General features: G+C 37.7%; 1 long non-coding RNA gene across 1 annotated transcript; it reads right to left on the reverse strand.

The window, feature by feature from the left end:
* Positions 1-9,401: 9,401 nt before the first annotated feature.
* Positions 9,402-16,435, reverse strand: LOC126689673 (uncharacterized). Its single transcript, XR_007644574.1, has 3 exons — positions 16,290-16,435; positions 9,930-10,106; positions 9,402-9,825 (listed from the first exon to the last, which is right to left on the reverse strand). It is a non-coding gene; the product is annotated as an uncharacterized LOC126689673 (long non-coding RNA).
* Positions 16,436-17,376: the final 941 nt, after the last annotated feature.

Raw genomic sequence — 17,376 nt, forward strand, 5'->3', positions numbered from 1 at the left:
GAATAGTGCCGTGGGGCCCATGAATAGTGCGTGAACAGTGCATTTTGTCTCTTGCACAATGAATTCATGTGATGTTACTGTTCACGCACTGGGGGGAAAAAAAAAAGCTAGAAAACGCAAACATTAAACACAAACGTGTATCCAAACCCTCACATAGTGTTATTTATTATATATCAAAGTGTAATTATCTATGCACTTATATTTGTCTTTACCCTTTAGTCTTTTACTGCCCACATAGGCACACACGCCCTATAACATATAGCCACTCAACTCTTACAGCAAATAATAATTGGTGAAAATGGTCAAATACCACCCTTTCATAAAATTTGTAGCAAAAAAACACGGCTTTGGAACTAAATGGGGATCTACCACTTTTTTAAGTACTTGAGTTCACTAAACTCGAGTTTCCTATTTTCTATTCCACCGTGGCACGTCTGACATGGCATTTGGGTATTTAAAAATACCACTTGGTACTCAAGTTTCTTGGACTTGAGTACTGTATAGTGTGGTACCTAAGTCCACTAAACTCAGGTATCAATATATATTGGCCCCAATTTCTTAAGTGCAATCATGCCCATTGATACTCGAGTCCATGAAACTCGAGTACTGTGTTAGCAGTACCCGAATCCAATAAACTCGGGTATCAATCTGTATTGGCCCTTGGAGTGCAAAATCATGCCCATCATGCCAATTGATACTCGAGTCCATTAAACTCGAGTACTATGTTAGCAGTACCCGATTGCATTAAACTCAAGTATCAATCTGTATGTGGCCCTAATTTCTGGAGTGTAAAAATCATGCACTTAAAATCTTTACGTCCATTTGATTTTTACGTCCATTTGCATGAAGTTCTTGCTTATTGCTGTACTCTTAAAATCTTTACATCCATTTGATTTTTTAGTTAACATTTTTTTTTTGTTTGATAAGTTGATTTTGGTGAATAAAGCCAAAACTTCATGCAATTGGATAAGAGTCACAAGACACTGCCAAAACCCATGAAATAATGCACAAGGTTTCCTCCATAACTAAAGATGGCTTATATTGAAACAATCAAAGCGACCACCATTTTAACAATTGTAGATTTGCAACAAACAATTTCAAAGTTGGTACAACTAACTTCAAATTAATACTAAAAGGTATAAAAGTCATTTGTAGCAAAATTCTTTAATCCATCGATTTGAACTTGGCATGATACAATTATTTGTGAACAACATTATCAATTTGTAGTCATCACCCATGCTTTCCCATGCTTTTCTGAAATTGGAGACCCCCACTTTCAACATGTAATCAGCTACTACAACCTCCAGGTCCTCTAGATAGTATTCATCTTCAACACCATCATCCTCTGCCTCACTAGTGGTTGGATCAACCTAATAGTATCGCCAAATGCATAAGTTAATAAAACAACTATGATATGTTCATGATTGACATAAATTTTCCATATATGTTCATGATTGATCATGATAACTTAAAGAATCTATGCATGGAAACAACCTCAAACACTGCACAAGTTGTTGTTTTAACCAAACAAAGTAGGATACTGAGACTAAAGATCTACAACTATCAACAACCATTAGAAAATAAGCTTCTTGAGTCTTCACAAAGCAAAATTTATGAGATCGTTTTCTATGTTTTTGCCTAAATGAAATTAGCACATAAAGCCCATAAATTCTACATGGAAAGAAAATAAAACCAATATGATATTACTAGATAATAAATATCAGACTTAATTTTAGAGGCAACAATAATATTTTTTAAAGCACCAAGAGAGGGAGAGAGACGTCAAGCATCTCCATGAGTAATGGGAGTACTTATACCTCTTTAACAATGAATTTTAACATATTTGAAAATTTGCCAACAACTGGGACTCCCTCTAGCTTCTTAAACGCCATGAAGGTCTGTCCAGGTGTATCATATGGAAGAGATCTAATAGGCTTGGATAAAACTTCAGTGAATTCCTCTACTTCCGAAGAATCCACGATGACAATTGATATTAAAATAATGGACAGTTGATGTTTTGAATGCTTAACTTAACTTAAAGTAGCATATGCCATCAAGACTAGCTTACTTATTGTACAGCTACACAATAGCTCTATCAAGAATTACCAGGAAGTGTACTATCGCTATACAACTAATACATAGCAAAAGAAACCCCTATGCATTTCTGCATTACACCTACTGCATGTATGAATGAACAGTAAATATGTGGCAGATTTAGCATATCTACCGCAACTTCAATGATGAATTGTGAAAGCAAAATAAAGAATTGAAAGGAGATTGTTAAGAGTCCATAAAGAAAATACCATAATCACTTATAAGCAACCTCACTCAAAAGCTTAGAACACTTTTTTTTAACAATTAATGCATAAGTTTCTTTCCATACAAACAACAGTAAATTAAGATTTAAAAACCGATCATATCATAGCAATGTTTAGAACAAGTCAGAAGTCAGAACTTCTATGATCAGCATTAAAAAAATGGAAAAATTTTACATACTAGTATATTGATGAAAAGTATTACATCTCGTAACAATGCTTTTAGAATACGAAAAAGGAAACAATTGACGAAATCCCATTAGAACCCTATAATTGATAGATTTTGCAGGCTTGAAGGAGTAGACAAAGAAAATTCTCCTGGTACAAATTTTGATGGTTGATTCTTAGAAGGTGAATGCTGAACAAGGCCAAAGTTAATTAAACACATTAATGAGGATTGAGAAGTGTAAAACAAAAGGCAACAAACTATAGGTGACAGATAGAAGCACTAGTAAGAAATTTATTGAGAAAGAAAATCACTAAGAGCAAATTACCTCTCTTAGGGACTCCAAAGAAGGAAGAGCTGAGACTCCTTGGTGATAAAATGCATTGTTTAATCTTAGGTGAACCAATGAGGAACATTGACTAATAGACAAAGAAAGGAGCAGCTTTAATATCATGAGTTTTATATCCCAAACCTACCAACCACTAAGAGTATAAAATATAGTGTTTAACTTTGTGAGGCCACAAAGGTCCATATTCCATCATCCATCATTGATGTGTAATATCAAAAAGGAAAATCATTTCCAGGAGTTTGTCATAAGTAGTAAACAGCTGGCAATAATTCTTTGCACTAAACAGAAGCAGAAAAACCATGCATCATTAACACAATGTTTAAATAATTAATTTTAAGTTGTTTGTACCAAAGGTGACTTCTGTTTTGGCTTCTGCATACATAAGTATGAAATATACTAAACGTGAACAAATCTTGCTTTCTTGTGTAAAAGTCTTTTTGCTTCTTGGAAAAATTTAAAGAAAAGAATATGCTTAGTAATTCATTGAGAAAAAAAGATATCTCAAAGACTATTATTTATTTATTTTCCTTCTAATATCCCAAATGGCAATGCTAATAACTTTTTGTATGCATCCTATAGGGAAAGTAGCTTATAGTATACATGCCATATTTGGTTCTTAACATTTTATCCAATTTTTCTTAAGTTTTAAAAATACATAATTGAATGGCATATAGCATGCATTTTGAGTTAATGGCATATATCATGCATTTTGTTTCAAGTTGCATTTAAAAGGATGCCACGGTTCAAACTTAGCGCACCTAGTCTCTGAGACTACCACTCATCGATACCTTGTTCTGCTTAGGGCATGTTTTTCAGTTATGCCCCTCTTGGTCACACAACCTGCATTGCAACTTCCTCCCCCCCTCCTTCAATGGTGTGGTTCTTGGCCGTTTCCTGCCCTTGTCCATCTCATTCTTGATTCGTGTTGAGACAGGGCGACCTTTCTCTCAGATTAATCGGGGGTTAGGGAGGACCTTTCAAGTTTGTTTAGGATCCGGCCATGATAATCTATCTTTCAACATAGGGAAAATGGGAGCATAGCTCCGGAATAGTGCATCCACGCTATAGCATAGGTCAATGTACTACTATGCATCATGTCGATACCTAATACAAACGGCAATGATGTGAACATGGTATCTTGTACAGTTTCCATTTCTAACGTGTGCAAGTTCTTTGCAGCAGATTAACTCCATGTGTGTGATCCCCATGTCTAGCAGTCCCTGGATTATGCAGTGTATCTACTTGATATGATTGTTGTTGCACGCTCAATCTCGTCACCCTATAATGCTCCGCCTTCGCCTTATTTCTTATGAAGATATCCAAGGCATATTTAGTCCATTTTTTTCCCGAATTCCACTGCGCTATGTTCTTACTGCGACTATCATTGAAGTAAGCATTCAGTTTGAACCATGTGTATTTCACTATTCCCGTAATGGCCCGGCTACAAGCACCCTTTAGAACACCATTGAAGCACTCGGAGATGTTTGTAGTCATTGCCCCATAGCGATAACCCTTGTCAAAAGTTAGAGCCCATTTCTCTTTGGGCATATCCTTCAGATATTGGTGCGCATCCCGGTTGACATTCTCAATTAAATCGAAGGTGGCATTAAACTTTCGCTCCTGGGTAGCAAGTGCTACCCTCCATACTAGATTCTTAAAAGTTTCATTGTTCCATCTAGAGTTGACATTACTACATAGATGATGAAGGCAGTAACGATGTTCTGTCATGGGAGGTTACAAAAAGTCTCGATTAGTGTCTCTGAAGATAGCTTGTATCCCATGGTGTCTATCAGATATGACACATAGGTGTCTCCGGTCGATAACATACCTTCTTATACAAGCTAAGAACCAACCCCAAGTCTCTGTGCTCTCGCTCTCGACAATGGCGAAGGCTGGTAGATAAATCTTATTATTAGTATTTATCACCATTGCAATCATCAATTTCCCTTTATATTTTCCATAGAGGTGGGTTGCATTAATGCTAATCACAGGCCTACACTTCTTAAACCCAACAATACATGGACGAAACACCTAAAATACGGACTTGAATGTATAGGTTCCCTGCTCATAATTATCATCCACTAATAACTTATACTTTGTACTCGTACTTGCATCCTTAAGTCATGCCAAAAAACGCGGCAACTTTACATAAGACTCCTTAAAATCCCAGTATATAGCTGCAACGGCCTTTTGTTTGGCATCCCATACTTTGTATGTGAACCATAATGATTAAATTAGAATGAATACAAGTTAAATAATTATAGTTGAAGAAAACAAATCAAGACTTGTAAGGCTATATGATGAAGATAATATTTCTTTCTCTTTATTCCTTTTTTTCTTTTTCTTTTTCAATTTCAATTTTCATAATATAAAGTATTCATGGGTTTTGGGAAAAAATATCATGCTTATACTTCACAGAAAACTGATGTCTCTACATTGTATTGAAAAAAGAATGCAAGTTAAAGAATACCTTGTAGTGAGATACTTCGTGTATGCAACGTGGCATAAGTTTTCTATCTTATACGCAGGGTCTTCTCGTATATAGTGCTCAAGTACGTATGCTAGGAACGCCGAATCAATCATCCGACCATCATGAGCATTCTGAATTTTTTCGCATGTGTGGTGGCCCTTGCATTTTGCAATCTTCCAGACATTGTCTCCTTTGCAACAAATCACATGGATTGACCATGGACAGGAATCATCCTCACAACTCACCATAAGCCTCTCTGAGTCTGAATGCTCAGTTTTGAAGCTAAAATTCTCTCGCACTGCATACTAGGTCAAGCATGTCGCACCACCAATTTAGTCGCGAATACCATCCCTTTCATTAGCTGCTCCCCAAGCGTCCAACTTGATACTTCCGCTTGCATAACTGGTGATGGATAAAACATATTATCCCAAGTGTTTTTGGTGAACCATTCCAACATAGGATCAGGATCGGGGCATGTGTCTCTATTCTCTTCTACAACCACATCTTCGATATGATCAACATCCTCAAGTTCACCCATGGTATCTAGGAACTCCTCGAAGTCATCCCTGGTAACATCAATATGGGTTGCATCATCACCAAGTCCGTGATCATCTTCATTTTTAGATGTGACCCCATGCAGCTCATCATGAGATAAATGCTCTTCTTCATGCACTTCCTGAGGCTTTTCCTCCTCCTCGGTTGAGTTCACTTGGGGAAATGTCTGCCATGGTTCACTGTCATACTCATCTCATGTGTTCTCTGCACACCCTTGATAAGACTGTAATGGTATTGAGTCGATGTGCTCATCTACAGTTCCATCCAAAACAGTATGTTGTGAACCCTCTCCAACCTCCACTATGGCGGGCTCAACAATGACATAAAGCTTTGAAGCAATGAATCCTTTCACCACCATTTGTTCAACAACTTCCCACATTTTCTTTCGACGCCACCTGATAACTATAGTGAATTGTAGAAAACCTAGGTGCCTACAACTAGTTGAGGTGCTTGATACACGATGGAAATGTTATGCCTAGACCGGTCTAACCCCGTCGCCTTTAATATTCTTCGTTGCAAGTTCATAAGGCCTATCCCACACTTCACTTTAACACATTTTTGCTTTTGGTTTGAGCCTTGGTATGACAACCCATGCAACTCATGATAATACGTCTCTCCATCGTAGTACACATAGAAAAAGTGAAAATCCATCACCGACCTGTTATTAACAATATTAAAAGTTGTCATAATCTATAAATAGTTACATAAATTTGGTGTATTATAAAAACAATTTATATTCAAACTCAACCTCCTCGACTTTGCGTATAGACATATAAATAATTGAATCTCGATCATAATATGCACTTAACCATATATATATATATATATATATTATACACATATAAAATAATAAAAGGTCAACCATTTCGACTTTATTTCATTTAGCCAATTTCTTTGTTAAGTAATGAATTCATATTATTATGAACACCCTTATTACTGTAAAAGTCAACAAAATATCTTATTATCTCTATCTATCAACCCATGAGTTTTATACAATTAAGCCACATGGCCAGAGGGGGGGCACCTGCCCCTCTTGACTCCTCCTAAAAATTCTATTATATATATGCTTATGTAAAGTGAGTTAGCTTCTGGCATAGAATAGAAAAACAAGGAAATAGTTTTCCTAAAAAAACTATACAAACATCACATGAAATAAATAATAAAATAACAAATCTTCCAATTGAGAAAGTTTAGAGATACAACAAAATCTCACAATATTTTCACAATACTCTTGTTTTTTGTTGAGATGAATCTTAAAATAATTTATTTTATTTTATTCTGACCAATGATGTACTAATACCTTAATTTATTGTAAAAATATTGTGAGATTTTGTGGTGTTACGAAAACCACTCCTCTCACTTTATAAAATCTGACACAATAAATGCCACCAAACTGAAATTGTTAAAGTTGATTACACTTTTGACCAATATTAACTCTTTCTATCTTTTTCTTTTTTCACTTACCTAAATTTACTTCTTTTCTCGTTTGAAGTTTTGCCCGTGGAGCTCTAATTACACATAATAATAATAATAATAATAATGTCTTGTATGGTACTAAAGCATTAAAATGTCTATTACTTTTTTCTCCTTCATCTCTTGCATCTTCATAGTTTCAAAATTTGAGTTTTTACCATAAATCCAAAATTTTAAATAATTAAAAGAATAGAGAAAAGTTGAAATTTATTTTCTCAATTTATTTTGAGGAATCAAATTAGATCTCTAAACTTTATGTATATAGATTAATCTCTTACTTTGATAATTCATTGTCAATAACTATGAAATAGATGTTTTACCATTGTTTATTTATTTTACAATTTTTTTTTTAAATTTTAATAGGCTTTGTATGACAATTATTGTTTGTTTATAATTTTATTATTAATATCAATTAATAATTTTAGGTTATTTTGTTATTATTGTCTTTTGATTTTGCCCCCCCGTAAACTAAAATCCTAGCTCCGCCACTGGCCACATGTGAACTATACTTGTTACTAATTGAGAATTCAACTAACTTTTACTAGTTCTAGCACTTACTTATTCTGAAGGCGTTGTTGAATTGAATATTTTCAAAGGATTTGCTTAATTTTATTGTGTTTACACCACTACGTGTATGTGTGTAACTTACAAAATAATCTTACTATGCATGCTCTCTATTTGCTATCATATGGTCAAGCTTGATTCTTTTATATTTGTGCTCTATTTATTTTGACCAAAAAGTTATATATATATATATATATATCAGCAGTTGTACACAGTTAATATTGCAAAACTCATGCATAAAAATCTCATACTAACACGATCTAAAAACTAAGCATTTAACTCATGCATAAAAATCTCATATTGTAAACACAATCTTAAAACTAAGCATTTAACTATTACCTCTATGTACTGGTCACAATAGGGTTGGCCCAAAGGTTAAATGGACAGCACGTTGGTGGATGGAGACATTGACACTGAGAGTAGACTTGCAGATAGGGACCCAACGGTAAAGTTTCTGCTTCTAGTTTTTGACTCGCACATGGACTTGGAATGAGAGAGATACTGAAAATAGCTTAAAGTTGGTGAGGGGTTATTTTGTTAAAAGGTACTCGAGCTTAAAGAATTCGAGTACCATTCATTATGCATTTACTACAATGGTTGGCGCCAGTCTAGGTGTGCAATAAGTGTGCCATATGGTACTTGAGTTTTTAGGACTTGAGTACTATGTTAGAAGTACCTGAGTCCAATAAACTTGAGTATGGCTTGGGTATAATATGCAAAAGAATGAAAATCATCCAAATTCATACTCGAGTTTCTAGAACTTGAGTACTGTAGAGGTACTCGAGTGCACCAAACTCGAGTATGGCTTGGGTATAATAGCCACAATATGTGTTAACCATGCAGATTGATACTCGTGCTTGTTGGACTCGAGTGCTGAGCAGTATCCGAGTCCACTAAACTCGAGTATGGCTTGGCTATGTCCAGCAATGTAATAGAATTTTGAATATTATTTTTTACTAGTAACTTTGGATGGTAGGAATTAAAGTAATAGAATTTTCAATATTATTTTTTACTAGTAACTTTGGATGGTAGGAATTAAAGTACAAGCAAGTGATGGCTGTGCGAATCTAATTAGATAGTTTCTTATGGTTCCTCAAATATTTTTGTTTTCCTTTCTTTCTTTCTTGTAGGTGGATTTGTAGTTGTAGATAAAAAAATTGTGTGATTTCTTTCCTTCTTGGCAACATATTAACCACATATTAGTGATTTTGACACTTATTTTCTCTCTTTTAAAAAACACTCACTATTGTCCTCCTCTTCCTATTTCATGTCTACCTTATTAATTTTTAAGCCACCTCTTTAGCTGACAAATACCTTTAACCCCATAGCTGACCTTTCCCATTGCTAATAGATTTCTTAGAGTTCGGTAATCAAGTTAATGTTTGGGTATTGCCAAGCCCTTTGTAATTCAATGCTGCTTCCCACTTTATAACAAATATGATATTGAAAAAAAATCATTACACAAGACAGCTTTCTACAATCATCACTTAACATAGTAGTAAACAAAAAATTAAACAAATTAAAGAAAGCATCCAAAAATAGGCATTACTGGTGGTCAAGTCAACCACAATTTGAAAAGAGACACAACGTGGGGATGCTGGGTATTAGGTTGGTAATAAGATAAAACCTAACTTTTTCCACTGCAAATGCTATCACCCAAATTTCAGAATCTCCAGCACATGTATGGCCCCAAACTATTTTTTATGTTAAAAGCATATAAGTCAAAATCTTTTGACAGAGCTTTGGTTGACCAAAGCTGCAGATTGATAGTGGTTTTAGTTTTATATCCTGGAATGGGAGCATCACAAGCAACAGCCTTTATATCTTCTCCTCCAATCTAGTGTCTTTTACCATCTGATCCAGAAGCAACCTTGCCATAGAATTTCATAGGATATGAGACATCATTTCTCACAATTTCCCAAGGGTTGCCCATCTACAAGGAGAAACCACATTAAAATAATGAACCAGTAAGACATAATGCTAATGTGCTAAATTAAGCACTTGGAAGGGGAAGAAAAGAAAGGGTAATCAACATACCTCAAGCCAATCTTCAGGAACTTCCTCCTGCCCATCTTTTGTAATTCGCTGCTTAAACAAACCATACTTGTATTTAAGTCCATAACCCCAGGCTGGGTAATTTAATGTTGCCAAAGAGTCCTAAAAACAGGAGTCAAGCTGCCCAAGACCCCCATTACCAAGTGCAGCATCAGGCTCCTACAATTAGTCAACCAAAGAAAATTAGCTGACATGAAACAAACACAAAGATTCACTAGTTTTCATGAAAATGCTTTTACATAAATAATGACAGACAAGGTAATATTCAAGATTAGTAGCTACGGTAGGTGGTAGAGTCTTCAAAGCAATTAGGAAATGCTTTGCAAATGCAAGAAAATCTTGTAGGACAGGAACAAGGATTAGAATCAAAATCACATTCATTAAAAATTATCCATGAAATTTCTAATTGATAAGGTAAACAATTTTAAAAATCGTCACCATAACTATATTCCTATTTTAAACAACTACACTTGTAAGTTTTATTAGAAAATAATATTGTTCTTCTGTTATAATCATCATCTATTTTCTAATACTGGGAACCCAAGATTGAGGAGCCTGTTGCTAAAATTTCAGATTCTCTTTGGTTGGTTTCAGTCGGATATTGATTAACAAGAATTGGTGAAATCAAACTTAAACAAACATCTAAACTAATATGAAATTTCTTTTGCTGAAGTCACACTTCCAGGCTATGAAATTAGAGGTTTAATCCCAGAAGTTATCATTATATTTACACTTTGTGATCTTAAGCTTGTCTACAAAGACTTTGTTAGACCCCATTTATTTTAATCCCGTAAAATGATAGTTGATATGTAGTCCTGGTTTCCATATACATTAGAGTACTTAGGCATAGTAATTTTAGTGACTTTTTTTATTTTTATTTTTGACTATGAAGATAGGAATTTTATTGTATTGAAAAAATGGGCTTTGACACCCAATATGTATACAGTAACTGAGGCCCAAAAACAAAAACCTCATGGTATGAGCCATTACATGCATTACGTCAAGTGGATGGTATTGTCCCTTTCATTGGAAAAATAAAAACATGCGTACGTAAACTGGATGGTATTGTCCAGTGTAAAAAACGTTGGCCTCCCATGTGCTCATGTGCTTAATCCAGTTCTACCGTGGACCCATTTAGGCGTTGGAAGTCCTGCACCAGAGACATAGCGCCCTGCAAGATGTCCGTTGGGTGGGATTGTTTGCCTTCAAAAACATACCTGTTCCTGGCATTCCAAATGGCCCATGCCACCGTCGCCCAAGCTTCCAACTCCGTTCCTTTGAGCTTCATTTCCAGGTCTCGGGCTAGGAGAAAGAAACATTGCGCCGATGCCACACACTTTTGAAGTCTACCCCTAGCCACCGCCCACACGTTACTGGCTAGAGGGCATTCCCAGAGTGCATGCTCCACCGTTTCATCTTTCTATCCACAGATAGAGCACAGCGGGTCAATTGGAATTTTTCTCCGATAAAGGTTGGCTCGGGTAGGTAATATGTCTGTGCATGCTCTCCAAACAAAATTCCGGACTTTTGGTGGTACGTTCAACTTCCAAATCCTGCTCCAAAACCTCTTCTCATCCCTCACGCTTGAGTGTTCAGCCCCTGTCCCGCGGTGCATACGGAGTGCCACCTGGTAGGCTGTTTTGACCGTGAAGTGTTGCATTTTATTTTTTTCCTTGCTAAGTTGGCTCGGGTAGGTAATATGTCTGTGCATGCTCTCCAAACAAAATTCCGGACTTTTGGTGGTACGTTTAACTTCCAAATCCTGCTCCAAAACCTCTTCTCATCCCTTACGCCATACAAATGAGGGATTGTGTCCTAACTCTGCCTCATGAAAGAACACCTAGGGAAATATCTTGCTTTGTATACCCTAAAGAAGAGGGAGTGTGTGCCGGTAACAAGACACCAAGCTTGCTTTGCTAATATAGCAAGATTGAAAGCATGAATATCTCTAAACCCCATACCTCCCTTCTTTTTAGGTGTGCACAATTTTTTCCAATTTATCTAATGGATCTTCTTTTCATTCCTAGTTTGTCCCCACCAATATTTAGCCAAGATTGAGTTGATACCATATCACACCCTTCTAGGAAATTGGAAGATGCTCATGGAGTAAGTGGGGATTGCTTGGGCCACTGACTTGATCAAGGTCTCTCTACCCGCTTTCGATATAGTTTTTTCTTTCCACCCCATCACCTTTTTTGTTATCCTCTCTTGGATCTCCTTAAAGGTGCCAACCTTTGATTTACCCCCAACCATGGGCACACCAAGATATTTTTCACAATTATTCATGACTTGTGCTCCCATCAAGTTTCTGATCTCCTCCTTTTCCCTATGGCTTGTATTTTGGCTGAAAAAGAGTGTGGTTTTTGACCTATTTATGGCTTGCCCCGAGGCTTCCTCATACTGTGTAAGTATATCAAGTAATTGGCGGCATTCCCCAACCTTTGCTTCACAGAACAATAGGTTGTCGTCAGCAAAGAGAATGTGAGAAATACGTACCCCACCCCGGCAAGAATAAATGCCCTTCAGTCGATTTGTATCTGCTGCTTTCCGGATCAAAGAGGATAGCCCCTCGGCACAAAGCAGGAAGAGATATGGAGATAAGGGTTCACCTTGTCTAATGCCTCAAGTTGGTGTGATAAAGCCCTTTGGTTCCCCATTGATGAGTATGGAATATGAGGGAGTTTCTACTGTATCCATTGCCAGGTTTATCCATTTTTCAGGCAACCCAATCTTCATCATGATCCGCCGTAGGAATTCCCACTCCACTCTATCATATGCCTTGCTTATGTCTAGCTTGACTGCCATATGGCCCGTCCTCCCTTTCCTCATATTCCTCTTCCTATGAAGCATCTCAAATGCCACAGTAGTATTATCTGTAATGAGTCTATTAGGGATAAAAGCACTTTGAGCATCAGAAATAACAGTTGGTAAAATAGATTTTATCCGGTTAGCTAGAACTTTGGATATAATCCGTGATACAACATTACTCAGGCTAATGGGACGGAACTCCGTGATAGATTGTGGGTCATTCTTTTTGGGAATGAGCACAATGTGTGTGAAATTCATTTTCTTTAATGATCTACCAGAGTGTAGAACAGAGAGTACCGCACCAGTTACATTTGGTCCAACAATATGCCAGTATTTTTGAAAAAGGAAGGGAGACATACCATCCGGTCCCCGTGCTTTTGATGGGTGCATGCTGAACAGAGCCACTCGCACCTCTTCCTCAGAGTATGGTTGGGTCAGTGAGTTTGCCATATCCTCCGTGACTACCTTATTTACTGCCTCCAAAACCCTTTCCATGCTCCTAGGGTGAGATGCAGTGAAAAGTTCAGTATAGTATTCCTCTACAATGCCACTGACTCTGCTCGGGTCCGACTGCCATACCTCATCCCTATCCTTTAACCCTTCTATCATGTTTTTTTATGTGTCTCTGGCTTGCCCTATGATGGAAGAAATGGGTATTTTTATCCCCTGCCTTGAGCCATAATGATCTGGAGCGTTGCCTCCAGTACACTTCTTCATAGTGCAACAGGGTGTTAATGTCCCTCTTCAACTCGGTTATGCGGTGCAAGTTTTGCCCATATCCATGCCCAACCAAGTCCTCCAGTTCCTGCTGTTTTTCATTAAGCCTATGTCTTGTGTTACCAAAAGCAATCTGACTCCAGGCAACCAAGTCTGCTCGGCATTGCTTAATCTTTTCAAACAGTCGGTTCATGTGACTACCTGAGGCTAGAGATTGGGTCCATGAGTTTCGGATCACTTGCTCGCACTCCGGGTGAGACGCCCACCTTTCTTCAAACCTGTGTAGTTTGTGTCAACGTCGGGGAGTAGGAATAGAGGCCGGTGTTGTATCCAACAGTATCGGATCATGATCAGAATATGAGGCTGACAAATGGGTCACCTTCGCCCTTGGGTGTATCTCTGACCACTCGACTGTTGCACACACTCTATCAAACCTTTCCTCCACGAATGCCTCCTCATCTCGCTAATTTCGCCAAGTATACTTGTACCCACTATATCCAAGGTCAATCAATCCACAAAAAAGTTGGGCACTACGAAATTCAAGCATGGGAGGCAGTGGCTTTCGTAGTCCTCCATTTTTTTCCTCAGAGCTCAAAATCTCATTATAATCTCCCAGGCACACCCAGGGAAGTGTTGACCGACTACGTAGATGACGAAGCAACCTCCATGTTTCTGATTTCTGTTACTCCTCGGCATATCCATAAATACCCATCAGTCTCCACGGTTGGCCCGAATAAGGGATGACCTTTGCATCAATGTGGTGAGGGGAGTATGTGTTTGTATCAACAACCACCTCTGTTTTCCAAAGCAATGCCAAACCTCCCCGTCTTCCTTCACTAGATATCGCCAGCATAGATTGAAAACCCAACTCGGTCTTTATTGGTTCCATCTCTCGAACATTCAGTTTTGTTTCCATGAGAAACAAAATTGTGGGAGCTTTTATTCTCACCAATTCCGTGAGAACTTCAATTGCCCGACAATTCCTAAGCTCCCGGCAGTTCCATCCTATAATGATCATTGTGGCCGGCGGGGCTGTGTCGTAGCCTCCACCGTTTGGACATTAGGTTGTGTTTGGTCGGCCACCACCTTGAGCCGTTTGGTCTTTTCTTTGTCACCTTGAACATCATCTAGGCCTACCTGGGTTGCTTGTCTCTTTTTTCCTACTGGGTTGGTCTCCACTGAGGTGTCTTGTGAGGTATTGGTGTTTAGTTTTTGTCTTGGGATTTTTTTCCACATGGCATTGGTTTTTACGTGTGGGTCTACTCCATGTGCACGTGGGACTACAGTGAGGCACGTGTTTGTGTCTTTATTCTCCCCATACATAATAGGAACGTAATAAAGTTCCTCCCCAAGTTTTTCGGAAACCATGCTGGTGGGGCTTTTGGTTGGCGGATTATTCCCTGTCATAAATCCTTGGTCAAATGGTAACATGTTTGAAGATGGAGGTGGAGTGATTGTGGGCTTTAAATTTTGTAACGTATCAGGTGAGGATATTGGTGTGATTACAGGCTTTAAGGTCTGAAACGTATTTGTCGGGCTGGGCAAAACAGTTTCCGGATTTTTCGGCTTTTCTGTAGCAGCATTTAATGTTTCTGGAGGTACAACTGGCGTATGTGGCGATGGAATCGCTGCTTCGGGATGTCGCAGTGGAGTCGCTGCTTTGGGTTCACGCTGGTGCTAGTCTGGGATTTTCTGGTTGCTTCTCAGTGTGTCAGGTCTGCCGTGAGTGCCTGCTTTCAACCATTCTCCATATGGCTTAACCCTCCTTTCTTCCTCGCTCGCCGACCTACACTCTTTAACGTTGTGGCCTACCCTCCCACATGCGAAACACTAGCCGACTAGCCTCTCATATCGGAAAGCTACTCTAGCTTCATCACCTTCTGGACTAACCACTGGTCCACCTCGCCTCAATGGTTTTTCCAGCGGCACCTCTACCTTGATTTGGAGGAACCGAGCTTGGTCTGTTTTGAGAGCTTTACAGTCCACCTCAATGACCTTGCCCAGCCCTTGCCCGATATCGTGCGCAGCTTCTTCAGTGATTAAATCAAATGGCAGCCCCCAAACTTGGACCCAAATCGGCATGTGAGTGAAGGTCACAGAACGGGCAATCATACCTTTTTCCCATCTCCACAAAACAAGGATTTGGTTATCAAAACACCAAGGCCCGTTGTTCCAAACCTAATTCAATTGGCACTCCATTGAAAATTTGAACTATACTAGACCGTCACCCAGTTCCACCATCTTCAAGTCTTCCCCCATCTTCCACATAGATCTTAGTAAATTCTTGGCTACTCTAATATTAATCGGTTTAGTTGTAAGAAACTTACCGATTAAACTCAAGGAGTATTCTTCCAGGATCTCCTTTCTTCTCAATGGACGTACTGTAATGGTTTCATCTTCATCTGTCGTAAATTGCATCCGTTGAATGCGGTCCACTATTTCAGAATCCATGGCGTTGTTACTTGTGACACAGCCAAAGCTATTGTGGCTCCAGTCCTCCAAACTCCGTGTGCTATTAGATTAGGAGAAGAAGAGTGGAAAGAAAAGCTCACTCGCGGTGAGAAGAAGCACTCCCCCTTTGAGGAGAAAAAATTTATTCCTCTGTAACTTTCAAATACCCATTTAATTTTGTTGCATATATTGGCTTTTCCTGACCCTGACAAATAAGTTGGTTAGAATCAGATTTAAAATAGAAAACAAAAGACAACAAAAAACACCATGGAAAAACACAGAATTTAACTTCTACAGAATCGACAATGAACAACCCATAGCAAAGTATTTTAAAGTGAAAGGAAATTCCATAAAAAAGCACCTAACCTGGATAGCCACATGTTCTAATTTGTGTCCTAGGTTTCTCAAAGCCTCTGCATAAGCACCAGTGAGCTCTAAATTACCAATTGCATTTAACAGTGCTCTACCCTGCAAAAATAAAATGTTAGGGAACAAAAAAAAAAAAAAAAAAAAAAAGATAAAAATGAACAATAAATTGAGCATTTTTGGTTCAGACATGGCCAAAAACCATAATAAATAATAAGGCGACTTGAGGGAGGTTGATAATTTCCACCATATGCATTGCTGGGTCCACTAGGTTGCATTTGTGGTGATGCAGTTTGCTAAATGCTTTAAGGTTCTAATTTCATCTGCAGATATGTCAACATGCTTGAGCTGGTTTTTGTATATAAAAAGAAAAAACACATATGCAGCTTCATAGGATAAATGTGTAACAGGCTAAGCTTTTGAGCAGGTACCAATATATGCTATTAAGGAAAATAAAGCAACTAGAACTCCCAAGCCAGAAGAAAATATTCTTCTTCTTCTTCTTTTCAATTTTATTTTACTTGTTTTATAAGTGACAATAGTTTTATTGAAAGGAAGAAGATACTTTATCCACACAGAGTTCATACAAAGTGTGCCACAAAGAATACAATTACCAATCTTTACTAATGAAAAGAGAGCACAAATGAACAAAATCTAAAATAGATTGCAAACCACTCTTTTACTTCTATTATCCTTTTTGATAAATATTTTACTTCTATTATCCTTTTGTCATTCACATTAAAAATAATGTTCTCTAATGGCCAGTTGCTTGTCAAGAAAAGTTTGCAAACCCTAATCAAATTTCTATAATCTAGTGAAACATATATCAATAATAAATTAAGCTAGATGCAGATGAGTGTGGTAGCTGGATGATCTCTATTAAGGAGATACTTACAAAGCGAAGGAAAATCACAACTGTTGAGCATGGATGCCTCCAAGGAGAATATGAAGACCAATTCTGGCAGTTTTCTGCACATCAGAGTTTTATTTATCAAATAAAGCATATAATTAAGACATTTTAAACACAAAAAGAACAGATGAACTCAAAAAGAATGAATATCCTTAATATATATATATATATATATAA

Source organism: Quercus robur, chromosome 6 (genome assembly GCF_932294415.1).
Source record: "Quercus robur chromosome 6, dhQueRobu3.1, whole genome shotgun sequence".
Classification (NCBI taxonomy): Eukaryota; Viridiplantae; Streptophyta; class Magnoliopsida; order Fagales; family Fagaceae; genus Quercus; species Quercus robur.